The following is an 18102-nucleotide window of genomic DNA, read 5'->3' as shown; positions in this document are numbered from 1 at the left end:
ACCTGCTCCAGGGGCTCCCTTCACTCTCCTTCCCAGTGGAGAGGAGCACATGGATCTGTGGCTGTTTTGGCTTCTCCAAAGGACAAGAGAGAAGCAGTTCAGTACTTCACATTTGCTGTAAGAATTTGTTTAATATTGCGCACTGGGAACATTAAATATCCGAAAAATTTTGGGATAGGCTGGGTTGGGTTTAAAGCTGCGCACCAAAGAAACTCTCGATGCACACGACTGGAATGATTTTGCTACCAGGAAACCCAGGGACTGACCGTGATTTGTGTCTGTGCTTGTATGTCTCCAGTAGTGACTCTGGATTGTATTTTTTATGTAAGTGCTGGAGTGACTTGCATATACAGAAGCAGGAAAGAGTAGAATGAGAGGGTATTGGGTAACACTAGTGGAAGTGATCAGATGTTCTCTGGAGAAAACCAGAAGCTTCTGATGTGTGAAATAAGGAGAACTGTTTGGAGGAATGATGACTGCAGTTAAATATTTACTTTATGACATCAACACACTGCAATTAAGAGGTGCTTGATGAATATGTAACTTAAAAGCCAGGCTTTTTAGCTAGTGGAGATCTCAACAGAAAACTCTGTAGTATGATTATGTATGTGCTTATAACACAGTGGTGAACTCAGATAACGGTATTTCATAAGAAAAAAGTAGTATGGATTGTTTATTATCTAGATAATACTGAGGAGACAAGGATACTTTGTTGCTACGTGTTGGAAAACAGGAGAAACTGCCATTACTTCGTTAAGGACCTTACAACTTTCTCCCATGCACCTCTGCTCAGCCCTCACCCTGAGTTCCGACCTGCCTGTCTCGGTGAGGGTGGTGTCAACCAGCAAAATAGCTGCTGGCAGCTACAGTGCAAGGGCATGAATGCACAAGAACTCTGTGGTGCATTTGAGTGCAAGTAAAACGCCTGCATGCACACATGGGAACATTTCATGTGTCATAACAACTTTGTACACGGAACCTCTGTTGTACAAGCAGCCGGTGAACCCCATTGTGTTATGCCACCACTCTATATAACTATTAATAGGAAGGGGAAAAGACTTTGGAATTGCTTATGTATGCCATGGATGTGGATCCCACCCCTAATCCCAGCCCTGCCTGGATCAGAGGAGAAGGCTCCAGGTGTGGACTGAGAGATGGATCAGCCTCATCCAAAACTCTCTGCTGGACCTCCCCCCTGCTCTGAAGATGGAGGAGTGATGCCGTAGAACTCTGGTGGGAGAGGCCCTCAGAGCTCTAACACTCACCAGTGGTTACTCAAATGCTTTTGTCTGTGTAGCTTTTAGCAGAAAATTTGTGTCTTTCTCTGTGGGTGTTTGTGCAGGTGTGGTGGAGGCTTTTTAAACCATACCACACAAAACATAAATGGTATGAATTATTTATTATTGAGATGCAACAAGAAAATATTAAGTTGTTATACAGTGGAAATCAGGACAGGGTAGTCTTGGCTTTGGAAAAGACTATAACTTTCTCCTACGTGTCCTTCTGAGCTCAGGCTGTGATGCAGTCTCTGTGATCTTGAGGACTGTCAGTGAAATCCTCACTGAGAGTGACTGTCCAAGTAAATGGACGTGTGAAAACTCTGTAACATGTTTATGTGTTTGTCTCTCCAGGAAAATGAGTGAGAAGCTTGTAACAGCAAGCACTGTAACAAGTGTGCAGGAGTCCTCTAGCTTCTTCTTGTATCTTCTTGTGTTATGCTGTCACTACACATCCTTGTTGAGACACAACAACAAAGAAAGGCTCAGTAAGGTTTATCCCTGCCCACCCACCAAGTGGGGATTGATTCTGTTATTCCCAAGGTAGGAGCCACCCCTGGTTTGGAACCATACCCAAATTATTGCTGTCCCAACCCTAAGACTCAAGTTTGCTGTTTAAAGCAGCATTACCACAGCAGGAATAAAGGCAGCAGTGAACAGAGCTCAAGTTAATTACTGCATAAGGAAATATTAAAATTTTAGGGTTATGCTATAGGTAATGACTAAAAGTGTGCTGAAATTCTCATTTGTTGTACAGATCATAGAAAAGATAAATATAAGTAAAAAAGGGTGCAGTGAGTGCTCAGGGTAAATGGAGTGTTTCCTGTGTGTATGCAGTTTTTAGCATGGCAGAAAGATAAGTATCTTCTGCATGTTACTTTCCTACTTGTGAAGTAATTTTTCAGGTAAAAGAGCCTTGATTAACAAGCTGTGTGATGAAGAAGCTCAGCAAGATGGAACCACCATTAAAGATGTTATTTTCACCAACTTTTTCAGATAAATACCAACGTGCAATATAGTAGATGTGTAATTAGAGACACTCTGAGAGATGAAAAATAGGAAATTAATTTATATCAACTGATTTTAACATTGGGAGAATTCATATTTCTAAAAATATCTCTAACTTATTTGCCATACTAGCTACCATGCTTGTTTACCTGTATTTTAAAACTTCACTTGTTACAGTGAAGTTTGGTAAAATATTATTGGAGAAACCAAATATGGTGCTATTGAACTGAACCAGAACTGTTGTATCACCTCACTAGAGGAGGATGGTACCAATGTAAGATGTCTGTGCACCAGTTATTGGGGTTTGCATATATTGATTACTTTTCTGCAAATGAATAGCGGTGTATTCATTTTTAGTATTCATGTTTTATTTTTAGTATATTAAAAGACAATATGCTTTACTGATTTTTGATTGGGAGAACTTTGGATCAGGAATGCATCTAATTCCTTGCTAGCAGTGTCCCATTCAGATCATCCTATTCAGGATTTTTTTTGATATTTGGTATAGAATGATGAAAATTAACACCCTTTATCTCACCCCAAATGCAAATATATCCTACTATAATCTGAGTAATAAATTTCTTATTGTTCAGTTTCTCATGTAGTATTTATCAGTTGATATGATAATGAAATAACACAAATGTATAATTGAGAATGACCCTTCTCATCAAGGAAATTTGGAATTGAGTATATCTGGTTCGTTCTTTGTAATGGTTTATTTGACATCCTGAATCATATGGTACAGATTTGTCCTTTATTCAAAACTATTTGAAGTTCTTACAGTTGTTAAATCAATTTTTGCCCAGGTAGCTTGATTTAGGAGTATGCTTTTTTTACTAGAGGTAATTGAACATAACAGATTTTAATTATTGATTTTATACAGGTAACATCAAAGGGCTTTGACTATCATATGCAGCAATAAACATGTCAACAAGCAAGTGAACCATATCTTGGACAAACTCGTTACCCCATTCCTCACAGAACATGTTCTAGGGAAGGGTTTTTCTAGACCAGGCCATATTTGAAAAAGACAGTTTCTTTTGCAGGTACTCCCTGGTGTCCCTTATACCTTCCTTTAGAAATGCCTGGTTTTCCTGTTATATTGGTTGGTCTAATAAAAGACATGATAAATTGTTATATTGTCTGACAAACATATAACTGAGTAAATCTTTACCTGGAATCAATATTATTGTTGTAATGATGTTATAATAGAATTTTATATGTATTCTAAATGTGCTTTGATTTTTAGTTAAGGCTGTCACTTCATCCCCACAAGACACGATGAAGTCTTTCAAGTGTTGGTCATGAGATTCTTTGCAGTTAGGAAGCTGAATTTAGCTGGTTAACTTTTGCTGAAGTTATTGCTTCGCTCCTTCAGAGGACTATTGGTGATTTTTCTAATTGAAAAAAAATTGTTGGCACGAATATCCTATGGTACTGTAGGGGGAAAAGCAAGAAACATGAAAAAAATAGGGTTTTAGTAGCAAAATAGCTGATTTTAGGGACAGGTTGATAGATATATGTCAGTTGTTAACTTTCAGGATGAGACAGGATTTTTCAAAAACAATAAAAACAAAAAAAAGCCTTTACACAAATTTAAATATTTAATTATTAACCACCAAGCTGTCAAGATAACTTTTATTGCTTGGAAATAATCACAGAAACTTGTAATAGCACATAAATAACAAAAGTAATTAAACATGCAATTAACAAAGTTTGTTATTATCATAATACTAATCTTTATGGGAAACTTTTTCAACTAAAAATGCTTACAGAGGGTCAGTAAAAGCCTCGCAGGGCTCAGTTTCACACGTAATTGCTTTTGTGTTCAGTTATTTGAAAGGAAATAGAAATGTTACCAATGCTGAAGGGGACACAAACCCCCACTCTGATTTCAGTAACGGGCCCACTGCAGGCACTGAGAACTCTGCTCATCCAACAGGATTGAAATTCTGCATTGTCAGTTGCTCAAAATATTTTTAGGTTGCAGCAAGTTTAGTAAAACCAAACTTTTTTTTGCCATAGGAAAGACTAAAAGGTTGTGAGACTTGTATGTACACGAATTCTGATGTGAGAATTCCAGGAAATGGTCTCTGGAAAACTGTCAGCATAAGCTGGTTCATTTGAAACAATGTGCTCCCAAATGTGCACAGGGTAAAACAATATCATGTCAAAGCCTTCCAGCAGTGTGATGAAACTCTGCTTCTGGCTTCTCTGGGTACAGTTTTGTCTTGTTTTGGTGAGCTGCTTTTTGATTAGTGAACTGAGCCTCGCTGGGTTTGGTATTTAAGGTCGCTGGGCAAGGACAAAAGTTCTTGGCCTCCAGAGGTGGGAGTCTCATTGATGAAGGGAGGATGTAAAGCAGGTGGAGCCAGGCTCTCTTCAGTGGTGCCCAGGGACAGGACCAGAGGCAACAGGTACAAACTGAAACGTGGGAGGTTCCTCCTGAACGCAAGGAAACCTTTTTCCTGAGGAGATGATGAGGACTGGCACAAGCTGCCCAGGGAGGTCGTGGAGTCTCTGTCCTTGGAGATATTCAAAGCTGGCAGTAGGTGGCCCTGCTATAGGGGGACCTGGGGACTAGATGACCAACCTCCAACCTGAACCATCCTCTGATTCTGGGATACTGACTTCTAGTAGAGCAAACCCCTCTGATGTTTCCACCTTACCCCAACTTTCTGGGGGCCGGGGCTCCTATGTAGCTCCTGAGCTAATTCTGTTGTGTTACTTTCTTGCCTCAGTAGCCCATTTCTCTGTACAGTTGAGATCTTTGACTTAAACGATTTCCTGTCCCTGCTCACACTAGAGGGAGCTCGGCGGTGGCCTTTCAGCTTTCTCCTACAGCTCTACTTTCAGTTGTAATTCTGAGTGTTCCTGCTGAGGCTCTGTTATCAAAGTAGAGAAGACAGAGCTGTGTCTTGAAAAGGTTCAATTTTCTAACAAACCGGAGCTTTTGAGTTGTTTGTGGGTAAAGTAACAGCAGATTGACAGCTTTGGCTGTGTTTTAATTTTGCTCAGCTGCAGCAGTGGTGCAGGATTCTGACATGCATTAATGCAGCAGATATTGATATTTCTGTTATGCTTGGCTCTTATTTTGGTAGCTGTAAACTTTGTGTTTGTTGCTGTGATACAGGCAGTTTCTATTTGGTATGTATTTGGTTGATCCACAAGGAACTTGTTTGTGATTGTGGGAGGGTTGCTTGAAGGCTTAAGGTGAGAAAGGGATTTTTAAGTTTTCTTCAGACACGTAATCTTAAAAATTCAACTTATTTTCATTGATGAGTAGAAGCCAACTTTAACTGCTTATTTTAGGTGCTTTAATGCAAGCAGATAGAATGATTTTTAGGGTTGATAATAGATCATGTTTTTACTGTTTTTCAATAGACATTGGCATTAACTTGTTTGGGTTTTTTTCCTGCATAATGTGATATTGTGCTGGTGTTTTTATATTGATTTATATTTATTATAGTTTCTGGAAAATGGCTTAGGATGTTACACCCAGATAAAGAGCAAAGTGAATATTGTTGAATTTGAGGAAGCAATGAGTAAGAGTTTTTGGGTTTTTAGTCCAAATGAGAGAATGCCCCATGTGTGAGGTAAAGCTCTGTTGAGGATGCAGTCATTCTTTGTTGTGGTCTAAAAGCTGATTCTAAACACCCTTGAAGACTGGACAGAAGATTTTCTGAAAAATGTTATTAAGATCAGTGATGACAAGCTGCCTAAATAGTCGCTCTGCCTAAGAAAATATGCAGAAAATTTAGGTAAGCAATCTCCCTACAAAGACCACTCCAGCAAGAAGTACTGGTACAAATTCTTCTGCCTCTTTTTGCTTTATGGATCCCACTTTGTTTCCAACAGAATAGTTTTAGTGACAGCATCTCCAGTGTGTATACAATTCTTGACATTTATATCAGAGGCAAAATATTTCAGAGTGGATGCCAAACTAATGCTTGGGGAGTGTTTCTTCCTGGGGACATAATCTGTATTTCTCTAGGCAGGTAAGTAAGCAATTCCTTGACTTCTGCTTTAGCTCAGGAAAAGGAACATTGGTGAGAAGTTTGGCTAGGGAGAAACAGTTGGATAAATGAAACTAGATCCCTTAAATCAATGCAGTGGCTGACAAAGAGCAGGTAGGAGGCTGTGCAGCCATTGTGGCACCTGGAATGGTGCTGCCCTTACTGAAGGGGAAGCTCACGTCATTAAGAAAGAACTAGATGAGTTTGGATCAGAAGTCTGGTCATTGGTCTTGTGTTCTAAATATCACAGCATTCCTCTGATGCCATTCTCAGCTGACTTATGGGTGGGCACTGTGCACAATGGCAAGGATAAAAACCACAGTCTTGTGTTGTTCCAGTCATGCAAAGCTATTGTTGTGTGTTGGAAAAGGTTACTGAGCCTTGGCAAAAGATGGATCAAGGATGCTTTCTATTAAATTCTTTCTTTCCTTTTGTGTTCTTTTCTTTTTTTTTAATCTGGAGATTAGAGTTGGATATGAAAAGTCTTCTGGAGTTTCCTTGGTTCTTGCTCTCGGGGAGCAATTTTTTGTAAATTTTAAAAAAAAGTTACGGGGAGAAGGAAATAATATGGTAGGTTCTGTCAGACCTGTGACAGAAGGAGTTTTTGTGACATGGAGGATTGCAGGGCCCTTCAACAATCTCCTCCATGAATGCATTAAGCAATTAAAACAGCAATATTGGTAAAAAGCTATATCAGACTTTTAATTTTGATAAATGCTAAACCATTGAAAGGGGCTTCCACAACAAAAGTAACCATTTTAATTATGGTGTGGATCATAGATTTTCTTCTCTAAGGAAGAGGGGCTTTGGTGATGCCTTCTTTGATTATTTCACCATTACCTCATTTCTTGAGGTAGCTGAGATCTTGTCTGCTACTTAATTTTTATACAGACTTCCTTTTGTTCTGCTTCTTTCTGTTCCCCTAAAAGAGAGTTAGAGTTGAAGTTTGTTTTTACATCTCTATGCATTAATGTTAAATTATTTCCTTGGCAAAGAATGCATCTTATTTTGTCTTTGTAAATTATTAACGATGATGCTGTGTGGACTCAGGTTTTTTTCTTAAGAAGTTACTAATCAAGCAATAAATTACATAAGCAAGTGAAGAACTTGTTCTGCCTCTTCCTCTCAGTTGCATTTTGCAACTTCATCGTCGGCAGTTTTGAAAGAGCAGAGCTATGCCAGTGGAATGGATTAAGCAAGTAGGTTGAATCATGGTATGTGAATGCTTCTGAGACACTCTTGCTTTTGTTCAACATAAATCTTGCACATTTAATTCCTCTGCTCTCTGTGTCTACAATTAAGATGTTTGTTTTACTAAACAAACAAGAACTTCCTATTAACTTTTACTAAGGAGATCAGCTGTAATTTCCCCTCATTGTTTAACTACTTACTGTTTTCCAGTTTTTTATTCTCTTCCAATTAGGTTGGGTTTATAGTAGCTGCAGTGCAATTTCAGAAATAAATGTCTTCTGGTTTATTTATTAGATTTTCTTTAAGAAAAGAATAATACAGTAGCTCATGTGAAAGATGCTAGAAGTTGAAAAGTTGGCCAGTTGAGTTTAAAATTAAAAAAAAGGTGAAATTATAATAACCTGTGTCTCTATTGATACAGTTTGGGCCATGTTTACTTATTTGTGCAGGGAGGCAGAGGCCCCATGAGATAGCATGGACTTCTAATTGTCATTGAACAAGGCATGAGAAATTTTGTTCCCTGTTTAATGCATTTGAAATGGAATGAAAGCACAAGGAAATTCAAGTTGTAGGATTCTGTTATGAATCTGTTATGAATTTTCTTACTCCTTTGAGCCTCTAGGCCAAAAGTGCATGAAGGACTTGCTGGTTCTAAAGGACTGACAAATCCGACTTTCCTTGTGTTATAAGCTCTTGGATTCCACTGTGGTGGAATCATTATTGCCATCAGCTGTTTTTTTTTTCCAGTGCTGAAGTGTCCAAGTTCTCTAGGAAAAGGCTTATGACTTTTTTTTTTTTTTTAGATAAGAAAGATGTTACATAAAATGATTATACTATTTATGCAAGAGAAGGCTAAATGAAAAATCCTACTGGCATAAACTCACTTTGAGCTTGTTGACTTTGCATAAAAGAGTATTAAAGAATAAAAATAAAAGAATATCATGATGCAATGGTGGAAGTGCCCCATATGAAACAGATTCACAGTAAAACATATAAAAACTGTGAAGGCATAGGAAGCAAAGTGACTACTTTTGGGTGCTTTGTAAATTCCTCTAAGCACCAATATGCACATGATGACACCTCAAGGTACTTTTCTTCATTCTTGATGCTAAGTCTGTGATGGTTTTTAAAGCTGTGGTTTCTTGTTAGAGCAACCAAAAGACATTTTTAATGCATATGTATGAAAGCATAGACACTTAGGTCCACAATACAAGCTGCAATAACAGAGGTACTAAAATAATACTGAGTAGGAAGAAAGAAAGGCTAAACAATATGCTATTCAATGGTACAAAAATTACTCTATAAAACTGTTTTCAGATACTTTTTTCTATAGACAGCTTTATTACATTGGGTTTATATGATCAGTTTTTTCATTTTTTTGATAACATCACAATATGAAACCACAAAAAAGTAGCCATGTACTACCAAACTGCTTTGAAAATGTCTGTTTAGGATTAATTTAGAGAATTCTTTCAACCAAAAAGTATGTGTATATATTTATCACTTTAATAAAGATATATTCAATTAATTTTGAAAACCAGAGTAGAAAATTAATTTCCCTCCCACAGTCTTAATGAAGAAATAAGGAAACTAATTTCCCATTGCTGTTAGAGGGGTAATCCACTCCTTCACATATTAAGAAATTAATGTAACGCATCCAGTCAGCCAAAGAGTCTCTGATTCTTCCCCTCCCCCCAAACTCTTACACCAGCTTATTTTGTGCAACACAATTATGGAAAACAAAACTGAAGGGACTTCAGTCTTTTTAAGTCTTTCAGATTTCAGTATGTGCTAATTTGAGGTCTGATGCTGTTTCCAACCAAAGCACTGGCTGAATTTTATGGTACTTGTTAGTTTTGGTTTTCTTTTAACAAAAAAGTAAATAAATTTAATACTATTACTACTATTAATAATATAAACACCCCACACCCATTTTTTAAAAAATGCTAGAAAAATGTTAAAGAAGAATTGTGACTGACTTTATATACCTTTGTGGGGTTTTATATGATAAAAAGTCATCCTTTTTATTTGAGCTAATTACAGAAGAAATATAGTTTCTTACCTTTATTTAATTTTATTTTAATCTGATGCCATTTTTTAAGGCTAGAAATATGTCTGAGCAGAGTTTTATTACTGAAGAACAGGTCAACATGTTATTTTAAGGTATTGGAAATGAGTATTTGAGAGAATTAGAGTACTAGAAATTATGTTCTTAAGGCAGACTGTATTTTACACACATAAGCAGCTTTATTTATTTGTTTATTAAATGACGCTCCCTGCACAAGAGAGGCACTAGCTGACAGTGTGAGTGCAGTTTATGTCCTTAATGTAAGCAAACTATGAGATTATGTTCATGTTCCTTTAAGGGGGCAGTTTACACTAAAAAAACCCACTTGTTTTGAAACTTGTCACTTGGAGCAGACATTTTGGGGTGTTAATCTTTTTTTGATGGTGAGTGTTCAGTGAAGCAGTTCATTGTGTACACAACTTGTGAATGGCATCATTGATAGCTAAAAGCTACAGGGTAAGTATACATTTAATTGATTTCTTGATCAGAATTGCTGCTGCAACAGCCAGAACAATGGAGCTTTATTACCCATCACTGGTTGGTTGGTTGGTTGGTGTGAATGTGGCATAATTCAGAGAATGGGGAGATGTCCAGAGCAAGGAGCAATGAAAATACAGCTGCTCTAAGATCGCCTTACACATAAAGCTTTTTGGAAAGACTTGAGACTATAGAAGCTACAAGGACTTAAAAACCAAAGACAGGAGTCCACAGACAATTTTTTGGTAGGGAGAGATGATGTAAAGAAATTAGTTTCCCTCCTTTTTTTCCCTTTTCCCACTTCCTGGTTTGAGCAAAACTAACCAAAACAGTGTAGGAAGAGCTACAGATGTACAGAAAAGGGAAAATAACAACACAAAGGTCCATTGCACCAGACAAAGGTGTGCCTAGGCTGTAATACATGAATTTTATTCATCTGGGCTGTCGTGGATGTGAGGGGCTAGTGCAGGGGAGTAACTGTGGTACCTGCAGACACAGTCTGTTCTGCAGAGGCAAAGTGAGAAGAGAGGCTAAAGTCAACCCCCTCTGGTAAATTCTCAACAAACAATTCCTTCCCTGTGTGCCAAACCAAAGGAAGGCAAGACTTTTTGAATCTTACTTTCTTCTTCAAAGGTAAGTATTTATTCTCTCCATTAAGGGAATATCTTCTTTAATTTTTCCTCCATAACATGTGCAACATTATGTCTCAGCAGTTAACCTTATCACCTGTAAGAACCATAGATTCCAACAGGAGTGCTCTATGAGAAGAGCACCGTGTCTTTCAGGACCGTATTCCTGGTTTTGCTCTGTTATTGTTTTGATATTTGTATGCAGCTGTATTAACTATTTTCAAAAAATTAATCCCAGTGGTTAGTTCTTCTAACATCTCTGGTAGATCTTGTTCACAGTATTTCAGTCTCTACATGTTTCGCTATTTTCTTCTGTAGATTTATTTCTTGTAAACTTATCTTACTTATTTGAAAACCATCACAATAAGGCTGATGCTGAATTAAGAAGCAGAAGTCTAAATGCAATAGTTAATAACTTGCAAGAACAAATCAAAAGTGTTTGGGGACAAATGTTCTGTTGTTGTTCTGAAAGCTTGACACAAAAAAAAGGTGAAAGTCTGGAGAACAGTCCACTTGCTGCAGTCCATCTGGAATGGAATTTTCCTTCCAGATGCATTGCTCTGATCATGTTAAGGAGTTATAGAAAAATTATTATGAATGGGACAATAAAGTTTTGTAAACACAAAACTTTCGTAAATAGGAGAACTTCTCATTTTCTCTCTTGGGCATCTTTCACCATTTGACCAATTGTATACACCAACTGCACTTCCTGTAAGAATTTGTGGTTCCATGCTCTAATTTTAAAATAATCCGAAGTGAAAACACAAAGTTAATGTTTTCCTTTAGTGTACTATGTTCAAATTACCTCAGAGGGATAAGTTTGTACATAAGGAACTTTAAAACAAATTAACCAATGCAACACAAATGGATATAACTGCAAATATTACTTTCTAAAACTATGACTTGATGGATTCCAAAATTGCTAAATGAATGTCACATTACTATTTTATGAAATATCTCACGTTAACAATGACACTGTCAGTTTTAAGTATAAATTAACTGAATTTGGGTTAAATCTAGGAATAGCATCTGCTGAGAAAGAAAAGGCATTTATTGAAACATAGCGTGTGATTGGCATGTTTCCTTATCAAGTATACATTGTGCTTAAAATATGGGCACGTGATCTAAAGCAGGTATTTACAATAGATGGATACAGATTTGAGATGACACTGAAGATTTTGAAATTAACTTGTTTTTCCTTCAGAAAGGGATTTTTTCTTTCTTTAAGTATACCTTTGTACGATTAGCATTTGGAATTCCTGGTGAAAGCCATTAGAGCAGTGATAAAGGTTTGCTTAGTATGTCAATCTACTGAGACTGCCAAATGTATTTGGAAGCCTGGAGTGCTGCGCTGAATCACAAACATCATGATTTCCAGCAGCAGCCATGGCCAGTATGTGCTGATCTGTTTTCATTTGTAGCACTGTCTATAAACCCCAGTCGGAAGGTCAGCCCTCTGCTCTGTTCCTTACACAGCTTCCAGCTGTGGCCTTGGCAGGAATAAGTCTCATGTTACTGGTGACAGTCCAAGTTATGTCCCCGTCTAGTAGATCTAGATTACCCATTTCAAAACTTCTGCAGAAGAATGCTTTCTGACTTGTACTTCGGAAAATATTACATTTCCAGGTATCATTGTTTCAAAGAAATATCTTTGGATTTGCCAAGCAAATCACTGGATTTCGGAGGGGGAGTCATTCCACAGTGACTATGTTATTTTTCCGTAAAATGTGATTTATTTGTAACACTAAATATACATAACTATTTGCTATGAACTTTATTGAAAACACAGCATGCAATATACAGAAATGATGCTTTCATGGAAGTTCATGCTGTTGTTGAAGGCAGTAATCCAGGTGAAGTGCAAACAATCTTGAGTTAAAAACAAGTAACTTTTTTGTACATTTTTATTTGAATTTTAGCGTAGAGAGGATCTTCAAATTTGTTTTTTTTCTTTGAAGATAGGACATACATTTCTGCAAGTCAGTTTTATTCCCTCTTGTGCAGGAAACTAAATAGTTATCGGAAACCTATTTATTTCTTGTGTTCTTCATCCCATTTATTTTTGCCTCTTTCATGTTTGATCAAGCAAAAGTAATGAATCCTAATAGCCAGTTATTGGATGACTTCAGCTTGCATTCCATGTTAAATGTAAACCCTTGATAAAGAAGTTCCTGCATACCTTTTCATTATAGCACATTGTACTCCTATTATACTTTGCCTGACTTGTATGACTTTGTATTCCCTTTCTTCCTCTTATATCTAGGCCTTCTTCCATGCAGCAGTTCAGCATTGATTAATTAGTGATATGAAGACAATTATAAAGATGAATGTTAAGTTTGACAGAGAACTGCTTAGTTGATAAATTCATAAGATGACACCATGGTTGCCACGTAGGTAAGAACTAACAGCATACAATTTTGAAACTGTTCTTAATGAAACTTTAAAATGTTGTATTTCATATATAGCGCTGGATATAGTATTTCCAATTTTAATTCTCTTAGCATTTTGTATGAATATTGCAAAGCAGAGTTGGACAAAGGATTTTATATTATCTGATCTTTAAATAAGTCAGTTGTATTTAATGTGTTATACTTGTGTTATTTGGTTCTATTTATCTTGAAATCAGTGAGAGAGGAGGGTTGATAAGATTCTGCAGTCCAACTAAGTATTTGTGTAAATAAAAGACCAATTCCATTGAAAAGTGAAGATTCCCTGGCAGATCTTCCTGAACAGACAATATATTCCAGTTATGTATTTCCAGTAGCCATCCAGTAATATTCAAAAAAGCCATGACCTATGGGGAAAAAACACTCTCAACCAACTCACTGCTCAGCTGCTCCACCAGCTGAAGCCTTGTGTGCGTCAGCTGCGGATTTTTGTTGTAATACATCTGTAAAGTCCATTTGAGATAGACAAACCCTGGGACTCTGACTCATGAGGACTAACTTGACTATGTATTGGAAAGGACATCCAGTGTTACATAGGCACATGGAGCGTTCCGGAGGGTCAGTGTCACTGCACCTTTCTGGCATTACTGGAATAAGCCTTCTTGGGAATATTCCTTCTCCTTAGTGTCGTTTGTGCTTTAACTAGCCGTAAAAATCAAATAATATTGTTATGGTTTAAAACGAAATAGAGAAATCTAATTTATTGTGCAAAAAAAAAAAAGAAAAAAAAAGACAAAACACCACCATCAAATCTCTTGGGCAAAATAGTACAAAGCTTGTGGTAAAATACTCATACACAAAGAACTACATACAGGACGAGGAAAGACAATATCTGGTATATCTCAAAACCCAGACTGTCTTCTGGGTTCCTTTCACTTTAAAATGAATTTACATGGTGTCAGCAGAGGGCAGAGTAAAGGATTTGGGGTATATTAACTGTATTTCTGTGCTTTGAGACATTATCAGCGTGCCCAGCACAGAGCCCTTCTGCCCTCACTGTGTCAGCCCCAAAGCCTTTCTGCCCTCACGGTGTCACCCCAAAGCTTTTCTGCCCTCACGGTGTCACCCCAAAGCTTTTCTGCCCTCACGGTGTCACCCCAAAGCCTTTTTTGCCCTCACGGTGCGAGCCCAAAGCCTTTTTTGCCCTGTCGCTGTCCCACCTCCCTTGCGCTCCCTCAGGGCACCCTGGGCGTGAGGGCGGCCGCGGTCGGGCCTGGGAAGGGGGCGGGTGCTTGGAAATACAGCTCGTTTCCAGGGAGATTTACACTTCAGAGGGGAAAGGGTGAAGTGTTCTGTTCTTGTGTAGTGGGAGCAAAGTGAAATTGGCAGCGTTACAGGCGTGTTGCTGTCTCTGCCCGTGGTCCGCCGGCCCCCTAAGGGGGCGCGGCCCCGTTTCTGCCCTGGAGCTGGGTAAGGTGTCGGTGCTGTTCCTGCTGGAGAATAACTGGCCTCTGCTCCAGTGGAATTGGGCAAAACAAGGTGTGTGTGTGTGGTTTGGATTGTGTTTTTAAAAAGGCAGTTTTCCTGCTGAGCACAGGAAGCGACCACGCTCTTGGGCCTGCCCTGGAGAGAGTGGTATCTCTTTCCTTATTTTTAATGTGTAGGGCTTAGTCTCTTGCTTTTTGTATGGATTGTTTGTGCAGCGCCCATTCCAAAGTCTGGAAATACTTATTTGATCCAGTCAGGCTGCTTGATTCGTGGCATGTGAAAAGTTTTGTCCTGCCACAGGTCTGTGAGGAAACTCCATTAACGCGTTAACTCCATTAACATCTCTGTCAGCGCCCGTTCCAAGGCTGTTCTGAATCCAGACGGACCAGAAAGTACAGGAAAGTTTCTCCTGCTTTCCCTGTGAGCCTCTCCTTGCCTGTATATCCTCACACAGTTCACTTGATGCTCATTCCATTGCTTGTGTCTGGTTTCCCCCATGTTCCAGCCCTCATTTGAAACCCTGGTGCCCTTTCTGGTTTAGTTTCCTCGGATGCCCCAGTGCCAGTTGCCATAACCACGGTAATGTATTTTTTAGCTGAAAAAATAGCATGTAGCCAACAGTAGAGTGCTTCGAGCTGCAAAATTTTTCTCAGTAGGAAAGTTTAAATTTGTCATTCACTCAGGAATTTCTACGAATATGTAAAACATCCACACTTACTGAGTATTTTGAGTAAGATCTCGGTTGTGTGTCTCACGTTCATGGTAAAGGCTAACAGGAAAAAAAAGCTCTAGAAGTACTGTGTTCAGTATGTTTGTGTCATCTTTAAAGTGTTGCTGTTTTTTGTTTTCCTACGTCTTTTGAATTCAAGTTTTTTATCACTGTGTCATGTAACTGTGGTCTTCTAATGCTCTTTACAGAAAGCTCATGCATTCTGTCCTGCAGAAGTGCTGTACCTGTTGGTGGTGTATTAGCTTGGGTATCCAAAGAGGGAGGAGAACCCCTGCCTCCTTTCTGCAGTCTCTGTTGTTCTGGAGTTTTGGGGGCGCTGTGGCGTGAGCAGGAGATACAAAATTTTGTGTTCTGGTTACAAGGCTGTTCCTTCCCTTCTCCTGCCGTTCCTGACCTCCTGTGAGAGCTGTTCCAAACCCGGTGCTGCAGAGATGTCCTTACTGTAAACGAGCACTAGATGCACATATACAGAATTAGGGAGTCGTTCCTATGATGAGACAGGATTTTTTATGGTCACTAGTATTAACATTATCTATGATGCTCAGGCAGCAAATAAACGATTTTCATATGTTATGCCCCACTGAGATAATAATTTAGTTCCTTTTGAAACTGCCATAGGGATACCAAAATATTTAATAGTTATGTTATGTTGAGGAATGGTTTGTAGAGGAAAAAGTGGTACTTCTTGTCAGACACCTTTAAAGGAAGAGGAAAGAAAAAAAAAAGAAACAAACCAGCCTTCAGGGAAATAATTTTTTTTCTGGATATAACATAGATACTTCCAAAATGTTGGAAAGAGGTTACATATCAGTAGTGACTGAACTTGCTGACACAGGAGATTGTTTGCTCCTCCTGCTTCTGTGTCCCTAATCTTTTGGATTAGATTTAGGCAAGAGAGCAATTTATTCCCCTTAATGAGACTGTCATGTAAGAAACCCTCCACAGCTCAGTGTGGTTCTGAGTGATGCAGTCAGCCTCCCTTAATTGATAAAACTAAATTTCACTGGTCTTTATATTTCTCACCTATGAGGATGGTTTTCTTCATTCCTCAGCGAGAATACTTTTAATGTTCATATTATATTTTTTTGGACTGATCCCTTCATTGATGGTACTGTGTCCATTTATTTCCTCGTTCTACACTTGGTGTGGGTGTTTCACGACTATAACTACGAGCAAGTAGCAGCTGCCACGTGGGAATGCTACCTGAATAAATCCATGCTTTTTGCAGTGAATCACATGTGAATGAGCTCTGAAAGCTGCAGTTCTGCTTGCTTTGTGCTGGCAGAGTGCTGCTGCTGGACGGGGAGGTTAATTGGGGCTCTCATTGCTTCCAAAACCTTAGTCCTTGCACAAACGCAAGCGTTTGGGAAACGCTTCGATTTTTGTTCCATGGCTTTAGCTGCGATTACGGTGCATCGAGGGCAGCACAGTTCGGTAGGTTGTCGACTAGGTGGCAGCATGGTGTTTAAAACGGGCATAAACGGCTTTTTGTCTCGCTAAAACTCCTCTGACTTTTTCTGTGCCTGTAAAATTTGGGTAAATCCATGTTCTGCTAATACCTTCTACAGCTAATGCCTCCATACTAATAGCTAACGGGATGCTGATTAAATATTGAAAAATATTCGGATTGAAAGGTTAGGGAGAAGGAGAATTTAATCCCACATACAAACATGTTATAAGCAGAGAACAATTTTACAGTCTTAATTAGAGTGCAGCTGTCTTACGGTTTCCTCTTTTAATTCGAGCTGAAATGAGTGAAGATATCTCTTTTTTTGCTAGTTTCTTAGTAATATTTTTACTTGTGATGGAAAAAACCTTCAGTTATTGTCTGTGGTCTTACCATAGTATTGTCCTATAAAAGACAGACACAATATAATATGTAATTATTTTTGATTACAGAAAGTAAGGATCCTGATAATGTGTTTATGTGTTAGCCCTACTAACCAACTAACATGACATGAAAATTTTAAATCACCCATTTTTGGGACATGCCTGGGCTGGCTAGCTTGTGAAAGGTTATGTATTTTCATCAAAAGAATTCAAATTACTGAAGGCAACCTCTGATTCAGTGGCAGGAAAAATTCAGATTCCAAGCAATGTGGTACTTGAACAAGCAGCTCCAATCTCCTAAATTTCATCCAGAATCACACAGACTCTGGAGGAACTGACAAAATATAACTCTTCAAGTTATGTTTACTAGACCTCTGTATTTGATGGGAGTAATCTTTACTGGGTTATGATCTAAAAAGCTGAATTGGAGCACTGCAATAATTGCTTGAAACACTTACTATCACATCAAAATGAAGTATTGCTAATTGAATAAAAAAGACTCTCAGAGGGACTTTCCCATATGCTTTCTGGGTCATCAGTTTGGTCTTCTCAGCTTTCCTTCTTTTTTGTTCTTTTTTTTTTTTTTTTGGCATCATATGATGAGTATCCATATAACAAGCTTAGCTGGTTTATTTAGCTGGGTATGAAAGACAGATGAAGATGTTAACCATATCACTGTATTTTATAATAATTAACTTACCTGCACTCCCTAAGAGTACCTTCATTAACGTGTTGAAACAGAGCTGGAAATGTGGAGGGAAAAAAAGAGGAAAAAACAGAAAAAAAGGCAACTAAAACCTTCTGGGCAAACTAGTAAAAGTAAACAACCAAACAAGACCAATTGCTTCTTGACAAAGAAAACCTGAGGGTTCTAACAGTGGAGAGTTCTTTATCCAATGCTTTTCCCACAGTTTTACTAAACTCTGAAACTTTGGAAGGTGATATGTCACCAACCAGGTTGTTTCAGGTTACTGGTGACTAATGATGGTTTTGTCAGCAAA

The 18102-nt window shown here is 38.3% G+C and overlaps 1 protein-coding gene across 9 annotated transcripts in view; it reads left to right on the top strand.

Annotated features, from left to right (window-relative positions):
• Window positions 1-12693: 12693 nt before the first annotated feature.
• Window positions 12694-18102, top strand: part of CCDC73 (coiled-coil domain containing 73) — a 65105-nt gene continuing 59696 nt past the window's right edge. For 2 of the 9 annotated variants that reach the window (XM_027705353.1, XM_027705354.1), the window contains exon 1: window positions 14293-14592. The gene's annotated coding sequence lies outside the window, so the exon portion shown is untranslated. Of the gene's footprint in view, window positions 13061-14292; window positions 14593-16763; window positions 16808-17371; window positions 17421-18102 lie in introns of those variants that run through there. The other 7 variants (XM_027705346.1, XM_027705350.1, XM_027705349.1 and 4 more) reach the window with 6 other exon arrangements.

This window comes from Neopelma chrysocephalum, unplaced genomic scaffold (genome assembly GCF_003984885.1).
Source record: "Neopelma chrysocephalum unplaced genomic scaffold, ASM398488v2 Primary Assembly neopelma1_323, whole genome shotgun sequence".
NCBI classification, from domain to species: domain Eukaryota; kingdom Metazoa; phylum Chordata; class Aves; order Passeriformes; family Pipridae; genus Neopelma; species Neopelma chrysocephalum.
Note: the sequence above shows the minus strand (reverse complement) of the source record. Positions and strands in the feature narration are given on the sequence as shown.